Source organism: Rhinolophus hipposideros (assembly GCF_964194185.1).
Source record: "Rhinolophus hipposideros genome assembly, chromosome: 9".
Taxonomy (NCBI): domain Eukaryota; kingdom Metazoa; phylum Chordata; class Mammalia; order Chiroptera; family Rhinolophidae; genus Rhinolophus; species Rhinolophus hipposideros.
The window spans coordinates 77,735,194-77,755,901 of NC_138055.1; positions in this window are offsets into that span (position 1 = coordinate 77,735,194).

Below are 20,708 nucleotides of genomic sequence, written 5' to 3' on the forward strand. Positions count from 1 at the left end.
ACTTGACTGATAATTTATTATGGTTAGTGATTAGAAGTAAATATATATACATATATATATATATATATATATATATATATATATATACATACATATATATAGATATAGATATATATAGATATATGTATATATATCAAGTAACACAAAAAATGCCCTCTGATATAGAATGAGAAAAAACAGAATAGATGAGAAGAATCTTCAATAAATAACAGCAGAAAAAAAATGGCATATACAGTATAATCTTAACTGTATTCAAAATTATTGCAAGAAAAGAGAACAAATTGTGTAAAACAAAATGTTACCAATTATTTTCCGTGTTGTGGAAATACTACTATTACTACTACTATTACCTTTATTATTTTTGCTTTTTAGTATTTTTCCAAAATGTCATCAATTATAATGTATAATGTCAGTATTTATTAGAAAATAAACAGTATTTTATATAGCTTTCTTAAATATTAGGAAACTGATAGAGAAAAATATATAATAATTTCTCAATATCAGGCTCATTTTTAGAATAAGAAGTAAATCAAAATAACTATTATGAAAGGAATAGTCCTACTATGCTTAAAACAGGTAAACACAAACTATAAGTTTAAAAAAACTTTGGTAAACTTTACAGTAACTTTCTATGTATACTCAAACACTGAATAGATTTTTTGTTTTTGTTTTTGTGTGCACACCAGCAAAACTGTTATAGATTTTTTTCATCTTTAGTTTATAAGCTAAATGTTACATTTGGAAGAATTCTGTATTTTGTCCCGTTGTGTATAAAAAAAAACAACAACCATATTTTCAAATATCTTCTATTTGGTTGGTTACCTCTTTGTTTTGTTAATGGTTTCTTTTGCTGTACAGAAGAAATTTTTTAGTTTGATATAGCCCCATTCATTTACTTCAGCTTTTACTTCCCTTGCCTTTGAGGTCAAATTCATAAAATCCTCTTTGAACCCATGATCCATAAGTTTATACCTATTTTTACTACTATGCAGTTTATTGTTTTAGGTCTTATGTTTAGGTATTTTATCCATTTTTAGTTAATTTTTGTACACAGTGACAGATAGCAGTCCAGTTTCATTCTTTTGCACATGGCTTTCAATTCTCCCAGTACCATTTACTGAAAAGGTTTTCTTTTCTCTCTTGTATGTTTTTGGCTTCTTTGTCAAAAATTATATGATAAGGGGCTAATATCCAAAATATGTAAGGAACTCATACAACTCAACAACAGCAAAACAAACCAATTGAAAAATATGCAGAAGACCTGAATAGGCATTTCTCCAAAGAGGACATACAGATAGCCAATAGACATATAAAAAGATGCTCAACTTCACTAATCATCAGCGAAATGCAAATAAAAACCACAATGAGCTATCACCTCACACCGGATAGAATGGCTGTCATCAACAAGACAAATAATAACAAGTGTTGGAGAGGATGTGGAGAAAAAGATACTCTCATACACTGTTGGTGAGAATGCAGATTGGTCCAGCCACTTTGAAAGGTAGTGTGGAGGTTCTTCAAAAAATTGAAAAATGAAAAAAATAAAAAAATAAAAAATAAATAAAATAAATGAATCACCATGCGATCCAGTAATCCCTCTCCTGGGTATCTATCTACCCCAAAAATTCTGAAAACATGTATTTGTAAAAATATATGTACTTCGATGTTCATTGCAGCTTTATTTACAGTGGCCAAGCCATGGAAATAACCAAAGTGTTCTTCCGTAGATATTGGATAAAGAAGATGTGGTGTATATGCACAATGGGATACTACTCTGCCATAAGAAAAGATAAAATAGTGCTATTTGTGACAACATGATGGATCTTTAGATTATTATGCTAAGAAAAATAAGTCACACACAAGAAGTCAAGAGCGATATGATTTCACTGATATATGAGATATAAAACTGAAAGCAACAAAGGAACAAGACAAAGAAAATCTCAGACACAGACCAGAAGGTAAGAGGGGAGGAAGGTTGTACTTGAGTGTCAATGGGGTCAAATATATGGTGATGGAAGAAGTGACTCTGGGTGGTGAACACACAATGTGATATATAGATGAAGCATTGCAGAATTGTACACTTGAAACCTATGTAATTTTAGTAATCATTTTTACCCCAATAAATTTTAATAGAAAAAAAATTTAAAAAACACACGTTTTCCCTACTCAATAAGCATGTTCTATGAAGTTCTTCTTAAAGAAATAGCTACAAAGAGGTGGCTATCTATCCTTTAAATTGACAGATCAAATTCTTCATAATAGGGATGTTCATTAGCATGGAATAATTTAAATAAAATATGGATTATAGGGTTATTAATGAACAAAATAATTTGAGGTTTTATTCCATTTATTTTAGTTTCAGCCAGTGACAATATAACATAATAAATAAAATTGATAAATAAAATAGAGAAGTGAAAGAAAGATTACCTTTAAGAACCACAGTTGAAAGATTACACAACATGGGTGACAAGGTTTGTGGAGAAACAGTTTAATTTTAACCTCAATTACATATTAATTTCTGTTCAGAACATAATATTTCCAGGATTTAAGAACATTTCTGGTAGGATGTTTTATGACAGTACATCTTCAACGTTGGAATCAAAACAATTGTGAATCAAAATTTAAAAAGAAAAATAATTGTTTTTTTTCAAAATTGTTTCAAAATTGATAACATCTTAATGATGCAAATCTGAAAGTGTTAACTTTGTGGGGTATCTAATTCATGAAGTAATTTCTTCTGCATCATCTTTAGAAATGTTGAGACCTTGAATATTTCAGGGAAGCAATATGAAAAGTAAGATGGAAATAACATGCTGAAAATCTAAGTGGTATACTGAAATAGATTGTTCAATCACTAGCACCCTCTCTCCATGCATGTCATTTCATTTTACTTTCAATTAGATTTAAATAAGGACATTTTTACTGCATCAAAAATATGATTTATCTAATTAAAAGATATCACAATTTTCATTCAAGTTGATAATTCTTATTAACTCTTTTATAGTAAAATAATTTATCCACAAAGAATCATGTAAATAGCAGCTAGCTGAGTTGAGCTAATTAAAGAGAAAAAAAATATTTAAATCATTGAAGATTTGAGAATCTATTGCACTCATAACATATGTTATCTAACCTCAAATTCTACATTACCTCATTGAAAAATAGGAAAAAAGTTACAATGCAATAAAAAGGTTATTTTGTATTGCAAAGTATTATCTGTTTTTATATTTACTATGTGATTTCCTAGTAACTATACATTTGCATAAAATCTTTCAATTTTATGCAAGTTTATTTACTACTTTAAACTCAGTATTAAAACCTTGATCAAATTATCTTTAGAAGGTTCCTAAAATAAAGTTTTAATTTAATGTGGAAATATTCTAAATTGATTATTTAGACCCTGTACTTAATAGAACATTCAGAATAAAATATGAGGAAAAATGGAAACTCTTTTTAAAAAGGAGGTTCAAGAAGATAGAAAAAAATTTAAAAAGAGAGAAAAAGCTTACCTTACATGAGGCTATCTACTGCCCAAACATTTCCACTAAAGAATAAAGTTACTAACTACAAAGCTATCACAGATCATCCTCTGCCTACTTACCTCTTCCTAAATTTAATTTCCACTATGTCATCATTCTCTTTGCCGTAGAAATTTGCAACTTGCAAAATTTAGATCTCACCAGTCATTACAACAATAATACAACAGTATTTACAATAGTAATGACAGCAATATGCAACTAGTACATTATGACAATATAGCTATTGTATATTGTATTTTTATTGATACAAAGGTATTTTAGAGTGATAATAACCATAAAACTGAGATCTGAGATGAGGAATTCTGCTTAAACTTTTCTTTGAAAAAACTTCTAGGATTAGATCCTGGGAATCGAACTGGCAACCCTGTGGCCGAGAGCCCACTGGCCCATGTGGGAATCGAACCAGCAGTCTTCTGAGCTAGGAGCCCGGAGCTCCAACCGCCTGAGCCACCCGGGCGGCGTGATTACTCCCCTTTTTTATTTTTCAATTACAGTTGACATTCAATACTATATTATTTTCAGGTGTACTGCATAGTGGTTAAGCATTTATATAATTTAAGAAGTGATCCCTTGATTGGTCCAATATCCACCTGGCACTTTACATAATTACCATGTTATTGATGATATTCCCTATGTTTTTCTTTACATACCAATGACTATTTTGTAACTACCAACTTGAACTTCTTAAAGCCTTCACCTTTTTCACTCTGTCCATTGACACCTTCCCTTCTATCATCCCAATAAATCTAGTACCCATCTGACACCATACATATTTATTACAATGTTATTGACTACATTCCTTTGCTATACCATACATCCTCATAACAACTTTGTAACAACCAATTTGTACTTCTCAATCCCTTCCCCTTTTCACCCATCTCTACAACCCCTTTTGCATCCAGCAACCATCAAAATGTTTTCTATATTTATGTTTATTTTTGTTTTGGTTGTTAGTTAATTTTGTTCTTTAGATTCCACATATAAGCAAAATCACATTGCATTTGTCTTTCTCTGTTGGAGATTCTTCACTCAGCACAATACCCTCCAGGTCCATCCATGCTGCAGCAGATAGTGAAAACCTATTCCCTTCCATGGCAGAGCAATATTCCACTGCACATATGTACCACCTCCTCTTTACCCATTCATCCATTGACAAATACCCAGGCTGCCTCCACATCTCGGCCATTGTGCACAACGCTGCAATGGACATGTGGATGCATAAGTCCCCTGGAAATGGCATTTGGGTTTCTTCATATAAATACTCAGATGTGGGACTACTGGTCCTTTGTTACTTGTTATAGCCTTTGTTTTAAAGTGTATTTTGCCTGGTATAAGTATTGCTACCACTGCTTTTTTTGTTTTCTTAATTCCATTTTCATGAAATATCTTTTTCCCATCCCTTTACTTTTAGTCAGTATCTTTCGATCTGAAGTGAGTCTCCTGTGGGCAGCATATGTAAGGGTCATGTTTTCTTAGCCTTTTTTTTTTTTTTTTAGTTTTATTTTATTTTATTTTATTTTTACATCCCTCACACCGTGAACCCCCCTCCCCCCATCCACCACCACCCCAACCTCACATCGAGCCATCACATTATACACATAAAATTATAGTTGGCATTCATTAATGTCCAGCCTCTGGTGTACAATGCCATGACCAGGCATCCACAGCATCCCTGAGGTGGTCTCCCAAACAGGACACATGTCCATTGGGCACCCAACAAAATCCCCAAACACTATTGAATAAGTTTTGATTGAAGCATTTAATCCACTTATATTTAAAATAATTGTTGATAGATATGCAATTATTGCCATTTGATTACTTGTATTTTGTATTTTATTTTATCTTTGCATCTTAAAGAATTCCCTCTAATATTTCTTGTAATACTGGTTTGGTGGTGAGGAACTCCTTTAGCTTTTTCTTGTCTGGGCAGCTCTTAACCTCTCCTTCGATTCTAAATGATAACTTTGCTGGATAGAGTCATTTTGGTTGTAGGCCCTCACTTTACATCACTTTTTTATTTCTGACCAATCCCTTCTGGTCTGCAAAGTTTCTGTTGAGAAATCAGCTGATTGTCTTACGAGAGTTCCCTTAGAGGTATCTAACTGCTTTTCTCTTTCTGCATTTAAGATTCTCTGTTTGTCTTTAATCTTTGCCATTCTAATTGTGATAAATCTAGGTTTGGGCCTCTTTAGGTTCATCTTGTTTGGGATTCACTACACTTCCTGGGCTTCTAGATCTATTTCCTTCTCTAGGTTAGGGAAATTTTCAGTCATTATTTCTTCAAGTAGGTTTTCAATTCCTTTTTCTCACTCTTTTCCTTCTGATACCCCTAGGATGTAAATATTGGTACACTTGATGTTGTCAAATAGACCCATTAAACTCTCCTCATTTTTTTGGATTCTTTTTTCTTTTTGCTGTTCTTTATGCGTATTTTTTGCTACCCTATCTTCTATGTTGCCTATTTGATCCTCTGCTTCTTCTAATCTACTATTGATGCCCTCTAATATATTCGTTATTTCAGTTATTGCAGTCTTTATTTCTGACTCTTTTTTTATGTTTTTTTTATTTGTTTTTACCTCCATTTTTATGTTTTCTATTTGTTTTATGAAGTTCTCCCTGAGATCATTGAGCATCCTCATAACCAGTGTTTGGAACTCTGCATCTGGTAGATTGTTTGCTTTCATTTTGTTTAGTTCTTTTTCTGGAGCTTTGTTCTGTTCTTTTATTTGGGACATGTTTCTTTGTCTACCCATTTGGCTGACACCCTGTGTTTGTTTTTATGTCTCAGGTAGGGCTGCTCTGCTTCTGATCTTAGTAGAGTGGCTTTATGTAGATCGTGTGGGACCCAGTGGTGAGGTCTCCCTGTTCACCAGCATCAGATGCTCCAGGTGTGTCGTTTGTGTGTTGTGTGTGGCCTCCTGTTATAGTTAAGCCTTGTTTGCTGTTTGCCTGTCAGTGGGAGTGATTGACCCTCAGGCTGATTGTTTGCTACCACTGGCTGTGGCTACAGTGGAGGAAACTGTGGAGTAAGGGCTGATCCTACCCAGCAGGGTTTGCTTTTCCAGGTCTCCAATACATACCCTGTCTGCCCTTTGTGCGTACCATCTTTGGAGGCAGACAGGTGATGTTCTAGTGCAATCTGAAGCTTGTCACCACGTGTTCCTGCTCCCAGGCCTCCTGGGAGGGGACCCACTGCAGGCCAAGTTCAGCTACAGTCTGTGCCCTGCCCATGGCTACCTGGCATGAGCCACAACGCAATGCAGAGATGATCACCACCTATGCTGTGCTCGGTCGTGACTTTTGAGGCCAAGCCACACACCAAAGCTTGTTGTTGCTAGTGCCAGGCTTAGGTACAGCCAGAGATACAGGACACGCTGAATCTAGATGCTGCTTGTTTGGGTTTTGTGAACCTTTGAGAGATTTTAGGAAAGTCTATAGCATGAACCAAGGCAGGCCGTTTATACAGAAAAGACACTTTTAGCGGCTTGGGTGTGCCTGAAAGTTAGGTTGTAGGGGGTTCTGAAGGAATAAGTAGGTGGGGCAGATGAAAGGTGATAGCCAGTTTGATGGAGATTCATATATGGTGTCTGCTTATGTTTGCATGCTGGGAAGTCGGAGTGCTTAACAAATAAACAATGGCTCCTGCCAGTTCCTCAGGCTGGGAGAAAGCTGACCCTCCAATCCTCTCCTGGAAGCCAGACAACTGAGTTCCTCCATGTACAGCCCTAGTGCCTCTGGAGCTGCTGCCCCAGTGCTGAAACTCAGAGTGGGTCAGTCCATCAGTGATTAAGTCCATGCACGGCACCTTTAAGAGGAGTGCCTGCAAGTGCAGCCACCTCCATCTCACTGAGCCACAATCTCTGCTGGTTTTCACAGCCATAACTTATGGGGACTTCTCTTCCCAGCACTGACACACTGGGCTGGGGAAGAGCTGGGACCCCTTGCTCCTCAAGGGATATCTGCAGCCAAGATATCCCTCCCAATTTTTAATAGTCACATGCAGGTATGGAACCAGCTGGGTCCACATCTCTGCGTCTCCTACCAGTCTTGAGGTGGCTTTTTTTGTAAGTCTGTAGTTGTAGGGCTTTGGCTCATCTAGACTTCAGGCAATTCTCAATAATGGTTGTTCTGTGGTTTAGTTGCAATGGATGTGGTTCTGAGAGGAGGTGAGTGCAGTTTACCTACTCTGCCACCTTGACCAGAAGACTTCAATGTAAATTTCTTACTAGATTAAAGAGGAGGTTTCCTTTCTTTTTTGAGTATCAGAACTTTAGGCAGGAAAAAAAAAATCCTTCAGAGAAAAATAATATTCAGGAAAAAATAATATTTACAAGACGTGTTCATAGAAAAAAATCTTACAAGCAAGATATTCAATTATGTAATATTTGTATAGAGTATTCAATCAGAATATGAAATAATTCAATAAGTATATGAATGTAATAGCATAATAGTAATAAGTAATATTCAATAGGAAGTGTATCTATCTTAATGGGAGAACTTATATACTTTTCTTCATATGTAGTCCAAAACAAATCTGGGTAATTTTTATCCATTTGGTAGGCAGTTTTATTATATCCATTTATAATTGAATAAACAGAGATACAGAAAGTTTAAGTAACATTTCTGAGGTCCCGTAGCTGGTAAAGGCTGGCATAGGTTACTAATTTGCCTCACCTTAGTGACAACGCACTGTGTTGCTTCTTTGTATGGTTGCCAGACAAGCATTTTGTCAGCTCTGAAGAGTTGTTCAAAGTGTCCTATCAGTATGTCCTTGTGGTCAAATACTTGCTTTTTACATGTTGACATGTATCATTTTGATAGCACCTTACCACTTCAGATTATATTGGAATATTAGTGTCCTTTAACCAAGGGTAAAATGATAACTCAGTTACAGAAAATATAAAGAATGGAAAACAGAATAAAGAAGAAACACTATAAACAAATATTCTAGAAATAGAGAACTGGGTATGACTAATATACAATAATCAAAGAAAAGGTAGAAGAAAATTCTGCTTTATTTCTCACTGTCTAAATAAGCAAACTCTACAATATTTTACCTCTCACAAGATATATCCTGATATTTAAGTGTATTTTGATAACAAGTAATGTGACTAAAGTATGTGAGGGAAAAACAAATAAATATTTTCATAATGGAGTATGCAGGGGCTTAACATTAGTTCCAAGTGATAAAAAATATCATTGAGTAAGTAGAATTTCAAGGAAAAGGTACTTTGATTTAAGGATTTTAACCAAGTATCCCATTATTCCTGCATAAGAGCAGAAGGGATAAAATATAAGATAAATATGAATGGAGGAAATAAAACTTTGAAATGCTCTCCTGAAAAATTAATCAAAACAATCTACCAAGAATTTTTTTTTTAATTTTATTTTTTAAACACATCAACAATGTTCTATTTATTTCAATTTTCATTGTCAATGAGAAATATTTTCCAACATATTTTTCTTTTCACAGGACACTTTTTTTTTTTAAATTTCAAAGGACACTTTTCAATAGTATTTAGATGTAGACTTCTTCCTTTCCTAAGAGCATTTATAACACTTGAGGTTATACCCAAAAGAAAGAGTCCTTCAAGTGATCCTTGTGGCCTCATTTCTATCTTTACCTCTATTCATTTTTGTTGAGTACCATTATAAGTAAAAATTAAATATTTATCTCTTTCCTAAAATCTCTGGATTTTTTTTATATTTATGATCTTATTTTTCCTATTATATTAGTTTTGATTCAGGCTTATTTGATCTTCAACATTATCTAAAGTAAATTAGGATTTTCATATTTTATATATTTAGTGAATGAGAGACAGACAGAGAGATCATTTTCTCCTCTTTCAGTTTCTCTTGAAAATCTCGTGGCCACATATTTTATTTTCCTGATGCATTTGATGTAATGTAGCATATTTTCCTATAAATTTTGTAATTACTGAATTACTGAGTGCATTTTTTTATATACAACTCAAACACTTTCACAATTGTCTATTTATTATACTTTGCTGGAGGTAACAAATTAGAAAAAAAAATCAAATTTGATTAGCCTTAAAATATATCACCTAAATTTTGAAGGAATAGGCCACTTAGCTATTGCTTTAAGTGAATCCAATGGTAGTCACAGGCAACTCTGTAAGAAATATTGGGCTAATCTCCCAAACTATACCATGCCTACCATTTTAAGCAAAAGTTTCATTAGTTATTTTATGAGTATTGATTGTCCATCCAATATTCAATAGATTTAATAAACACTTATTTCTAGTACAATTAAATAAATGTTAAAGTTTTTAATCCAAGTAGAGACATTTAATTAATATGAGTAGTACATCTAGTATAATATAAAACGTCATATTAGGATTAAAGGTTAGACTATAGTTCTAATTGATAATGTTAAAGATCTGCAACAATCTCCTTTTACTAAGAATATGTTCTTCTAAGACACATGTTTTCAAGTTCTATTGCGAAGCTCAACATCTGAATTTATAGTTATTTTATGCACTTGGCATAGGTTGGGTCTCAAATTTAAAGATAAAGTAGATGAATATGTCAACTTTATTTAGTAGCTGTGGTCCTCAGCAACAAATATAAAATCTTCTGAACATTAGAGAAGTTGAATAGAAGAGGTACTAATTGGCATAATACCTCTTTTTCAGGTTTAGTGACATGGCAATGTTTTGTAGGCTTCTTTTTCTAAATTAAATGTATTGGGGTGACGTTGGTAATATATAGGTTATAAGAGTACAATTGTATAATACATCCTCTGTATATTGCATTGTGCATTCTCCACTCAGACTAAGTTCTCCTTCCATCACCATATATTTAACTCCTTTGCCCTCTTCTTCCACTCTCCCTCTTCTCTTACCCTCTGGTAACCACTAACCTGTTGTCTGTGTCTATGAGTTTTGTTTCTTGGTTTGTTTGTCTTGTTCATTTGCTGCTTTAAGTTTTAAATCCCACATATGAGTAAAATCGTTTGGTTCTCAACTTTTTCTGTTTACCTTAATTTGCTTAGCATGATAATCTCAAGGTTCATCCATGTTGTCACAAATATCAGTATTTCATTTTTTCTTATGGCTGAGTAATATTCCATTGTATATGTTTTTTTCATTGTATATATGTATCACATATTCTTAATCCTATCACCAATCGAGGGATGCTTTGGTTGTTCGGGTGTCTTAGCCACCATGAGTAATGCAGCAATAAATATAGGGTTACATACGAGGTTGAACAATTAAATTTGTGAACTTGTTGCAAAAATGTTGCTAACATTTTTTGATATCAGAGGGATTATTCATTATGAATTTGTACCAACTGGATACACAGTTAACCAAGTTTTCTATTTGGAGGTGCTGAAAAGGCTGCATGAAAAAGTTAGACAAAAACGACCTGAACTTTTTGCCATCAATTCATGGCTCTTGCATCACGACAATGCACCAGCTCACAGGACACTGTCTGTGAGGGAGCTTTTAGCCAGTAAACAAATAACTGTATAGGAACACCCTCCCTACTCACCTGATCTGGCCCCCAATGACTTCTTTACCTGAAGATAAAGGAAACATTTGGGGAGGGTTTGGGTGATTATTTCAATTTCCTTATTGTTGATCGTCTATTTAGATTTCCCAGTTCTTTTTGATTAAGTCTGGGAATGTTATATATTTCTAAAAAGTTGTCCATTTCTTCTTGGTTATTGAATTTGGTGGCATATAGTCCTTCATAGTATTCTCGTATGATCCTTGGATTTTAATGGTATCTGTCATAACTTTTCCAATTTAATTTCTGATTTTGTTTATTTGTATATTTTCCCTATTTTTCTTAGTGAGTCTAGCCAGGGATTTGTCAATTTTATTAATCTTTTTAAAGCTCTTTGTTTCATTAATTTGTTGTATTGTCTTTTTATTCTCTATTTCTTTTAGTTCTGCTCTAATTTTTATTATTTTCTTCCTTCTGCTGACTTTGGGTTTCGTTTATTCTTTCCCTAGTCCTTTAAGATGCAATGTTAGGTTCTCTACTTGGAATTTGTTTGTTTGTTTCTTGAAATAGGCCTGTAATGACATAAATTTCCCTCTTAATACTGGTTTTGCCATATCCCAATAATTTTGATAGGTATATTTTCATTCTCATTTGTTTCTATGTATATTTTGATCTTTCCTTTTATTTATTCTTTGACCCAGTCATTCTTTTGTCATATGTTGTTTAACCTCCACATATTTGTGTGTGTGTTCTCCTGCTTTCTTTTCCTAGTTGATTTCCAATTTCAAAGCATTGTGGTCAGAGAATTTGCTTGGTATGATTTCAATCTCTGTAAATTTGTTCAGGCTAGTTTTGTGTCCCAACATATGGTCTATTCTTAAGAATGTTCCACGTGCACTAGAAAAGAATGTATAGTCTGGTGTTCTAGGTCAAATGTATCATTTAAGACTGGTATTTCCTTATTCATTTTTTGTTTTGATGATCTATCCATTTCTGTCAATGATATATTTAGATCTCCTACTATTATTGTGTTTTTGTCAGTTTCTCCTATTAGTTCTCTTAGTAGTTGCTTTATATATTTTGGTGCTCCCTAATTAAGAGAATATATATTGATAAGGATTACGTCTTCTTATTGTATTAGCCCTTTTATCAGTATGAAATGTCCATTTTTTTTGTCTTGTTACTCTTTTTATCCTGATATCTGTTTCATCAGGTATCAGTATGGCTACAACTGGCTTTCTCTGGTTGGAGTATCATTTCCCACTCTTTTACTTTGAGTCTGTATTTGTTCTTGTAGCTGAGATGTGTGTCTCTTGAAGGCAGCATATTGCTGGGTTTTGACTTTTGATCCAGTCTGCTGCTCTGGGAAGACTGAACTCATCTTTCTATTGGTCAACCCATTTACATTTATGGTGATTTATAATATATAGCCATTTTATCTTTCGTTTTCTGGTATCTTTGGGTCTCCATTGTTTATTTGCCTCTGTGTTTTTGTCTATTATTTTGCTTTGGTGGTATACTATGACTTTTTCCTCTGATTCCTCTTTTTATTTTTATGTTACATGTCTCAGTTCTGCACTTTTGGAGTGGTTATCACTAAATGTATATAAAAAAAGTTTCATATATACAATAGTTCTTTTTATTCGTCATGCATTTTGTCTCCATTCCCCTTTGCCAATTCAAACCATTACTCCCTCCTTTTTTATAATTTTGTTGTCACAAATTATCCCTTTCTATGCTGTGAGTTCAGTTCTGAGTTGCAGTAGCAAATTGTCTTCTTCTCTTTTTCTTTTTTATGTCTTTATCTTCTTTACCCTTTCTTTTGTGTTTAAGTGTATTGCACCCAATTCTGTGTCGGGGTTGCCATTTCCCTCTTATATTTGTCTGTTAGTAATCTTGCTCATAGTTTTGTACCCTTTTGTCTTTTTGTTTCAGGTTGAATAGTCTCCTTCCTTATTGTCTGTATTGTAAGCTTTGTGGTCGAAAATTCCCTGAGCTTCTGTAAAACTGGAAAAGTCTTTATTCTGCCTTCACATCTAAAGGATAACTTTGCAGGATATATTATTCTTGGCTGGTAATTTCTCTCTTTCAATAGTTTGAATATTCAATTCTACTCCCTCCTGGCTTGTAGAGTTTCTGCTGAGAAGATCGATGATCATCTAATGGGCTTTCCTTTTTAGGTTACCGTCTTGTTTTCTCTGGCTGACTTGAGACTTCTCTTTGTCATTAATTTTTGACAGCTTCAATATAATGTACCTTGGAGAAGGCCTGTTAATATTGAGGTTATTAGGTGTTCTGTTGGCTTCTTGGGTTTGAGGATACAGCTTTTTCCATAGGTTTGGGAAGTTCTTGCTGACTTTTTGTTTAAATAGACTCTCTGTGCCCTTCTCCCTCTCTTTTCCTTCTGGTATGCCCATTAGTCTTATATTGCTCTCTCTAATGGAGTTAGATAGTCCTTGTAGAGTTCTCTCATTTATTTTAACTCTCAGGTCTCTCTCTTCTTCCATTTGCATCAATTCCAGATTTCTATCTTTGATATCACTAATTCTTTTCTCCATCTGGTCAGCTCTATTTCTTAAGCTGGCAGTTTCATTTTTCATCTCATTTACTGAGTTCTTCAGTTCCAGAATTTCTATTTTATTCTTTTTTAAAATTTCAATCCTTTCGGTAAAACATTCATTTTGTTTGTTGATTTTTATTTCAGAGTAAATTAAACTGCCTTTCTGTGTTTTCTTGCATCCCATTGAATTATTTTCAGAACTGCAATCCTGAATTCTTTGTCATATAAGCCTCTTATTTCCACATCTCTAAGTTTATTTTCTGGAGATTTTTTTATTTTCTTTCTGAGGGGACTTACCTTGATTATTCATGGCAGTTAATGAATTATTTCTCTTCCTGGTCATCTATAGGAGTGAATTCTGCAGCTGGTTGATATTAAGAGATTGTTCTTTTGCCTTCTAGCAAATAGCACGGAAGTGTTTTTTATTTTCTTTTGTGCTGGAGTGTTTTAATTTCTCTTGAGCTGTTCTGGTTTCTTGTGCAGTATGAGACAAGTAATAACAAGTTTTGGAGAGATTGTAGAGAAAAAGGAATCTTCATATAGTGCTAATGTGAAAGTAAAATATTAAGAATAGATTTATGATATGACCCAGAAATCCCTCTTTTGAGTATCTACCCAAAAAATCTGAAAACACTTATCCATACAGATATATGTAGTCCTATGTTCATTGCAGCATTATTCACAGTAGCCAAAACATGGAAGCAACCAGTATCCTTCAATACATGATTGGATAAAGATGTGGTACATAAATCCAATGGGATATCACTTGGCCATAAGAAAAGAAGAAATGCTGCCATTTGTGATAACATGGATAGATCTTGAGATTATCATGCTAAGCAAAAGAAAGCAGACAGAAAATGTTGAGAATCATATGACTTCACTGATATATGGGATATAAAACTGAAAGCAAAATATGAACAATACGAACAAACAAGCAAAAAAGTTACAGACACAAATAATAATTTAGTGGTTACCAGATGGTAATGGGTGAGGGGGGTAGGGTAAAGAAGGTCAAATATATGACGACATAAGGAGATTAAACTTTGGGTAGTAAACGCTCAATGCAATATATAAATGATGTATTATGGAATTATACACTTAAAGCTTATATTTTTAGTAACCAGTGTCACCCCAATAAATTTAATGAAAAATACATTACTATATGGATTCAGAAAACAAACAAACAAAAATAAGTTATAAGCTTTTCATTTTATTCAAACTACATTTATTTTCTAAAAAACATGGTTTTTTTTAATGGATGGATAACACCTATAAACTTGATTATTAATATATGAGGTGATTTCATTTTTCTATACTTAATCAGAAGAGAAGCCAAAATTATTAGTCAATAGTCATGTGTTCATGCACTCATATTTTTATAATGTTCACATATCGTGTAACCTTTGTGGCAAGGAAGTTAAGTATCATATTATGGCAAGAGCTTCAACTGAGACTTCATAACTCACATTGCAGTCCATTCGTCTCAGATAAAGCTTACAATAGCAGACATGATTAGTTAAACAGTACAGGAATATATGATGAGGGCATTATTCAGTCATCTAGTATAGTAATCATAAAAGATAGGCTTCAATTTATTAAGTTAGATCAGCCAATAGATCCTGAAGTTTAGGTAAAATTATTTCTCTTTATATGTTTACCCAACTCATTTTCATAATTGGGGTCTCATGAAGGCAAGCATCACTGAGATTAAAACAGACCAAGGGATCCAAAAAATATAACACACATATTTGCTGCTCTTCATGTAAGCTAAAATTTAAGGCCAGCAAAAAACAGCTTTACTTTCTCTTTTCCCCTATGAAGAACGTGCCAAAACATCTTAGAAGCTGGTTTGATTCATTTGTAGGTGACAAGAGTTAAAGTTAAGTAGCCACGGTGATTGAATAAATAAAAAAGTAGTGTGAGAAAAAAAAGTATAACGGTGAGACTGAAATTTTTACATCAGTCAAAATATGCTGTGATATTTTAAGAGTTTTTTTTTTTTGAATCAGAATTTAGGATACAAAATGTTACATGTGAAATTATTTGATTTTACAAAGTAATATTTTATATATTTTTGGGTTAATATTAATGCAAAGTCTTTTATTTTTTGAAAGCCATGAACTTTTCTATGTACTTTAAATTTCATTTTCTGGGAAGCACTTAAATCCATGAGCTACATTTATTTTCTAAGTAATGGCTAAGGAATGAAGATACATATTCAAATATTTTCTCTAGAGTGAAATGAAATGACTGATTTTATGGGAAATTATTTTTACAACCATTTAATCAAGTCAGGTTTATAGAAATCTCTGTTTATTACCAAATATAAACACATCTAAATTTAAAACATTCCTTGAGTGTTGTTTCAAGTATAGTCAACCTGGTTGCCAGAAAATGTAATATCTATAATATAGATTTTCATAAACAGTTTACATTAAAATGTGACTTTTCCTCACTATCTCACTTGCTTTGAAAGTTTCACTATCACCAGCAAGTTTCTTAGGGGATACAAACTTATATTTTATTGTTTAAAATTAGTAATTTAGACATCAAATTTTCTAATCATAAAAAGTTCAGGTAAGAGAATCCTACCCTATACTGCGCAAATGTTTTCAAAAATAAAGGAGATACTTGTATATGTAAATATAACTTAGTCATAGAGGGGAATTTAGATTTACACTTACCTTTTTATTGAAAAACAGTGAAAAATAGTTTTAATAGAAGAATAATATAGACAATAAAATATTAAATCATAATTGTTATTCTTAACTTTATCGACATTGTTATGTAAGGTGAAGTTCTTAAGGTTGATGTCTGGCATCCTTTCATGGGATATACTCTCTGTAGCAAGGCTTGTGATTCCTCATCCTGAAAACTGTGCAGAGATTTGACCAGTCAGTAGAAAATTTGCCCTTGTCTGTGGAGTAAGACACCATAAGATGCAGTAGACATTCCAAGGCCAAATAACTATAGATTATAAGATATGAAAAATAGAATTACCGTATGACCCCAGCAATCCCTCTCCTGGTATCTACCCCCCAAAATTTGAAAACATTTATACATAAAGACATGTGTGCTCCAATGTTCATTGCAGCTTTGTTTACAGTGGCCAAGATATGGAAACAACAAAAATGTCCTGCGATAGATGAATGGATAAAGAAGTTGTGGTATATATACACAATGGAATACTATTCGGTGGTAAGAAAAAATGATATAGGAATATTTGTGACAACATGGGTGGATCTTGAGAGTATAATGCTAAGTGAAATAAATCAGACAGAAAAAGCAGAGAACCCTTTGATTTCACTGATATGTGGTATATAAACCAAAAGCAACAAAAGAACAAGACAAACAAATGAGAAACAAGAACTCATAGACACAGACAATAGTTTAGTGGTTACCAGAGGGTAAGGCGGGTGGGGGGTGGGTGATGAGGGTAAGGGGGATCAAATATATGGTGATGGAAGGAGAACTGACTCTGGGTGGTGACCACACAGTGGGATTTATAGATGATGTAATACAGAATTGTACACCTGAAATCTATGTAATTTCACTAACAATTGTCATCCCAATAAATTGAAAAAAAAGATATGAACCCACTTACTTATTTCTCAATCTTTGATATTCAAAGCCTGTCACACACCTGCAATCTTCAAGACTATGTACTGCATAGTCTTGAAGGTCTGATCAAAACATACTGTGAATGCTGCTGCCGGGTACCATCCCACTAAAAGGCAGGGATCTTCAATATGGGAAGCAACACATCAAACCTTAGTAACATTGTGTGACAAGTTTCAACTTGTTCGGTAGAATCAGTTGGGTGTGAGCTACGGCTGAGAGAAGGTGTGTTTCAAAATGTGCTGTAAATCATGGACCACGAACAATGCATTAACATGAAATTTTGTTGCAAACTGCAAAACACAGGAAATGACTGAAGAAACACAGGAAATGTTCAAATTAGTTCATGGTAATGCTGCAGTGACCATGTAGATGGGTTAATGTGGTTCAAGCGATTTCATAATGGTTGTGAATCAATTGAAAAAGAAAGATCGGGACATTATTCAACATCAAAAACCCAAGAGAATGTTGAAAGGGTAAGCAAAATGATTTTTTCAAACAGGTGATTTACTATTAGGGAAAATTTTGAGGATCTGAACATCTCTTATGGTTCCATTCAAAGCATTTTAACAACAGATTTCAACATGAAGCAAATGAGTGCAGAATTTGTTTCTCGCGTTTTGACTGTCGAACAAAAACAGTGGTGTTTGTCAATTTCATTGGAGTGTACCACCGTTCTGTTTCAGATTCCAGCTTTTTAAGACATGTCATCATGGGAGAAGAAACTTGGTTCTATGGTTACAAGTATGATCAAGGTGTGGGGACAGAGCCCCAGAAAGCAGTTTCCAGGCTCTCAGCCTCGCATTGAAAGGTGCTGGCTCTGGTAGTAAATGGCCATCAACTATGATTGGGTGGCCATCAGCTGTGGCTAGTTGGCCTTCAGCTGTAACCAGTGAGCCATTGGCCACTAATATAACTGCCGTGGCTATACTAGCAGAAAAAATGGGGGCTAGCTAGAGCGGATGGCAGAGAGGCGGATGCCGCTGGCAAGAATATAGTGGTATGACTCCCCTATCTATGGCTCCGTGAGTGTTCCTTTTTGGCCTCATCATGTTCTGTGTTCTTTTGCCGGGAGCGGGACCAGAGACCCCGCACAACACAAGGTTCAGAGTTCACAATGAAAATCACCTAGTTCTCCTCTGGCAAAAAAAGTGCATCAACCAAGATCTAACATAAAGGTGATATTAATTGTATTTTGTGACCTTGATGGAATTTTGTGAGCTGAATTGTACCCAGGAAAATTGTGGTGAACTCTGAATATTATAAGAGCTTATTAGAGTGTTTAAGAAACGAAGTGCGTAGAAAATGGCCTGAGAAATAGGCTTATGGCTTCATCCTTCATCATGGCAATGCTCTGTGTCATGCATAGCTTCTGGTATGTCTATGTCTGTCAAATAAAAACATTACAGTGTGTCCTTATCCATCTTATTCACTGGATCTGGCACTGTGTGACTTCTGGCTCTTCCGTAAAGTCAAAATGACAATGAAAGGTAAACGTTTTGAATCCATTCATCACATGGAGGCAGCCATGACAGAGCAACCAAAGACAAGAAACAGGACAGGAAGTGGCAAGAACAATGGGATAAGTGTGTTCAAAGTGAGGGGAAGTATTGTGAGCAGGATTAATGGCAATGTGTCTTATAGTGTAATAATTTTTTAAATGTAAACACTCACTGTAATTTTTTTTTTATCACACCTCATACTACAATTTCATCACATCTTAAAGTCTTGTGTTGTGGTTACTAAGACTTACTCAGCTTTTCATGTATGCCATTTCCCAAGTTTACTCTTTATCTCTTCTTAAAAGTCTTGACATAATCGCCCAAATATTGGTACTTTCAGGGTGTTCGTGCCTGTTTTTTTCACATACCAATTGAGACTGACATGTATGTAGGAGGTCCATTTTAAATTATGTTGTGGACATTTACAAATAATGTTTGTTTTAGGTAATAAAAATAAAACAATGGTAATTAATGTCATAGTATAGAATGTAGTAAAATGGGAATGGCATAAATATTAATGTAATAAGAAAATACCAGCAGGAGTAGAATTAAAATATAGAACCTCATATTTAACAGATGAGGAGAGGAGTAAACTATTAATTTGTGTTAGGATAGATGTAGTCAGTTCAGTTCAAAACACATTAATTTGAGAGCCTTTCTCTATCGTGGTTGCTGATTCATGCACTATATTCATCAACTGTTTATTGATGATCTACTATGGTTCAAGTACTACAATAGATACGTTGTGGAGAAATTAAATTAGACACTTTTTTTGAAGGTAATAGTCTACTGAAAAAGAGAGAATGATTGAAGGATAATTATATACAATAATAACTGCTACATTAGAGAGTTACTATGGATATATAAAATGACCCTTTGCATAGACTAAAGAAAGAGAAATGACTTTTTGGTTGAGATTATTGCTAGCATTAGTGTTAAAGGGAGGGAGCCCTAATGTAAGAGAGAAACAGCTGATTCCTATTCATTTTATATCCACTTACAATTTTATATTCTTTATAAATTATGTCAAAATATTTTCTATTTTTTATTCTTTTAGTATTTTTGTTGTATACACAATTCACTTTTTTCACTATATATGATTATTTATTGCTAATGTTATTGTCGTATGTTCTTTTCATTTTCTGAACTTTATATTTAATAGTGGTAATCATGAAATAATCATTTATTATTATCTAAATTTGACTATATTTCTAAACTTCCTACTTTTTCTAATTGGTTTAAACTAATTATACCCTCTTTCCATCTTTTTTTCTTTTTTTTTAATTAATTTTATTGGGGTGACAATTGTTAGTAAATTTACATAGATTTCAGGTGTACAATTCTGTATTACATCGTCTATAAATCCCATTGTGTGTTCACCACCCAGAGTCAGTTCTCCTTCCATCACCATATATTTGATCCCCCTTACCCTCATCACCCTCCCCCCACCCCCTTACCCTCTGGTAACCACTAAATTATTGTCTGTGTCTATGAGTTTTTGTTTCTCATTTGTTTGTCTTGTTCTTTTTGGTTTATATACCACATATCAGTGAAATCATAGGGTTCTCTGCTTTTTCTGTCTGACTTATTTCACTTAGCATTATTCTCTCGAGATCCATCCATGTTGTCACAAATGCTCCTATATTATATTTCCTTAACGCCGAATAGTATTCCATTGTGTATATGTACCACAACTTCTTTATCCATTCATCTATCGAAGGACATTTTGGTTGTTTCCATGTCTTGGCCACCGTAAACAAAGCTGCAATGAACATTGGCGTACACGTGTCTCTATAGAGAAATGCTTTTATATTTTTTGGGTAGATACCCAGGAGAGCGATTGCTGGGTCATATGGTAATTCTATTCGTAATTTCTTGAGGAACCTCCACACTGCCTTCCATAGCGGCTGCACCAGTCTGCATTCCCACCAACAGTGTATGAGAGTTCCTTTTTCTCCACAGCCTCTCCAACACTTGTTACTATTTGTTTTGTTGATGAAAGCCATTCTGACTGGG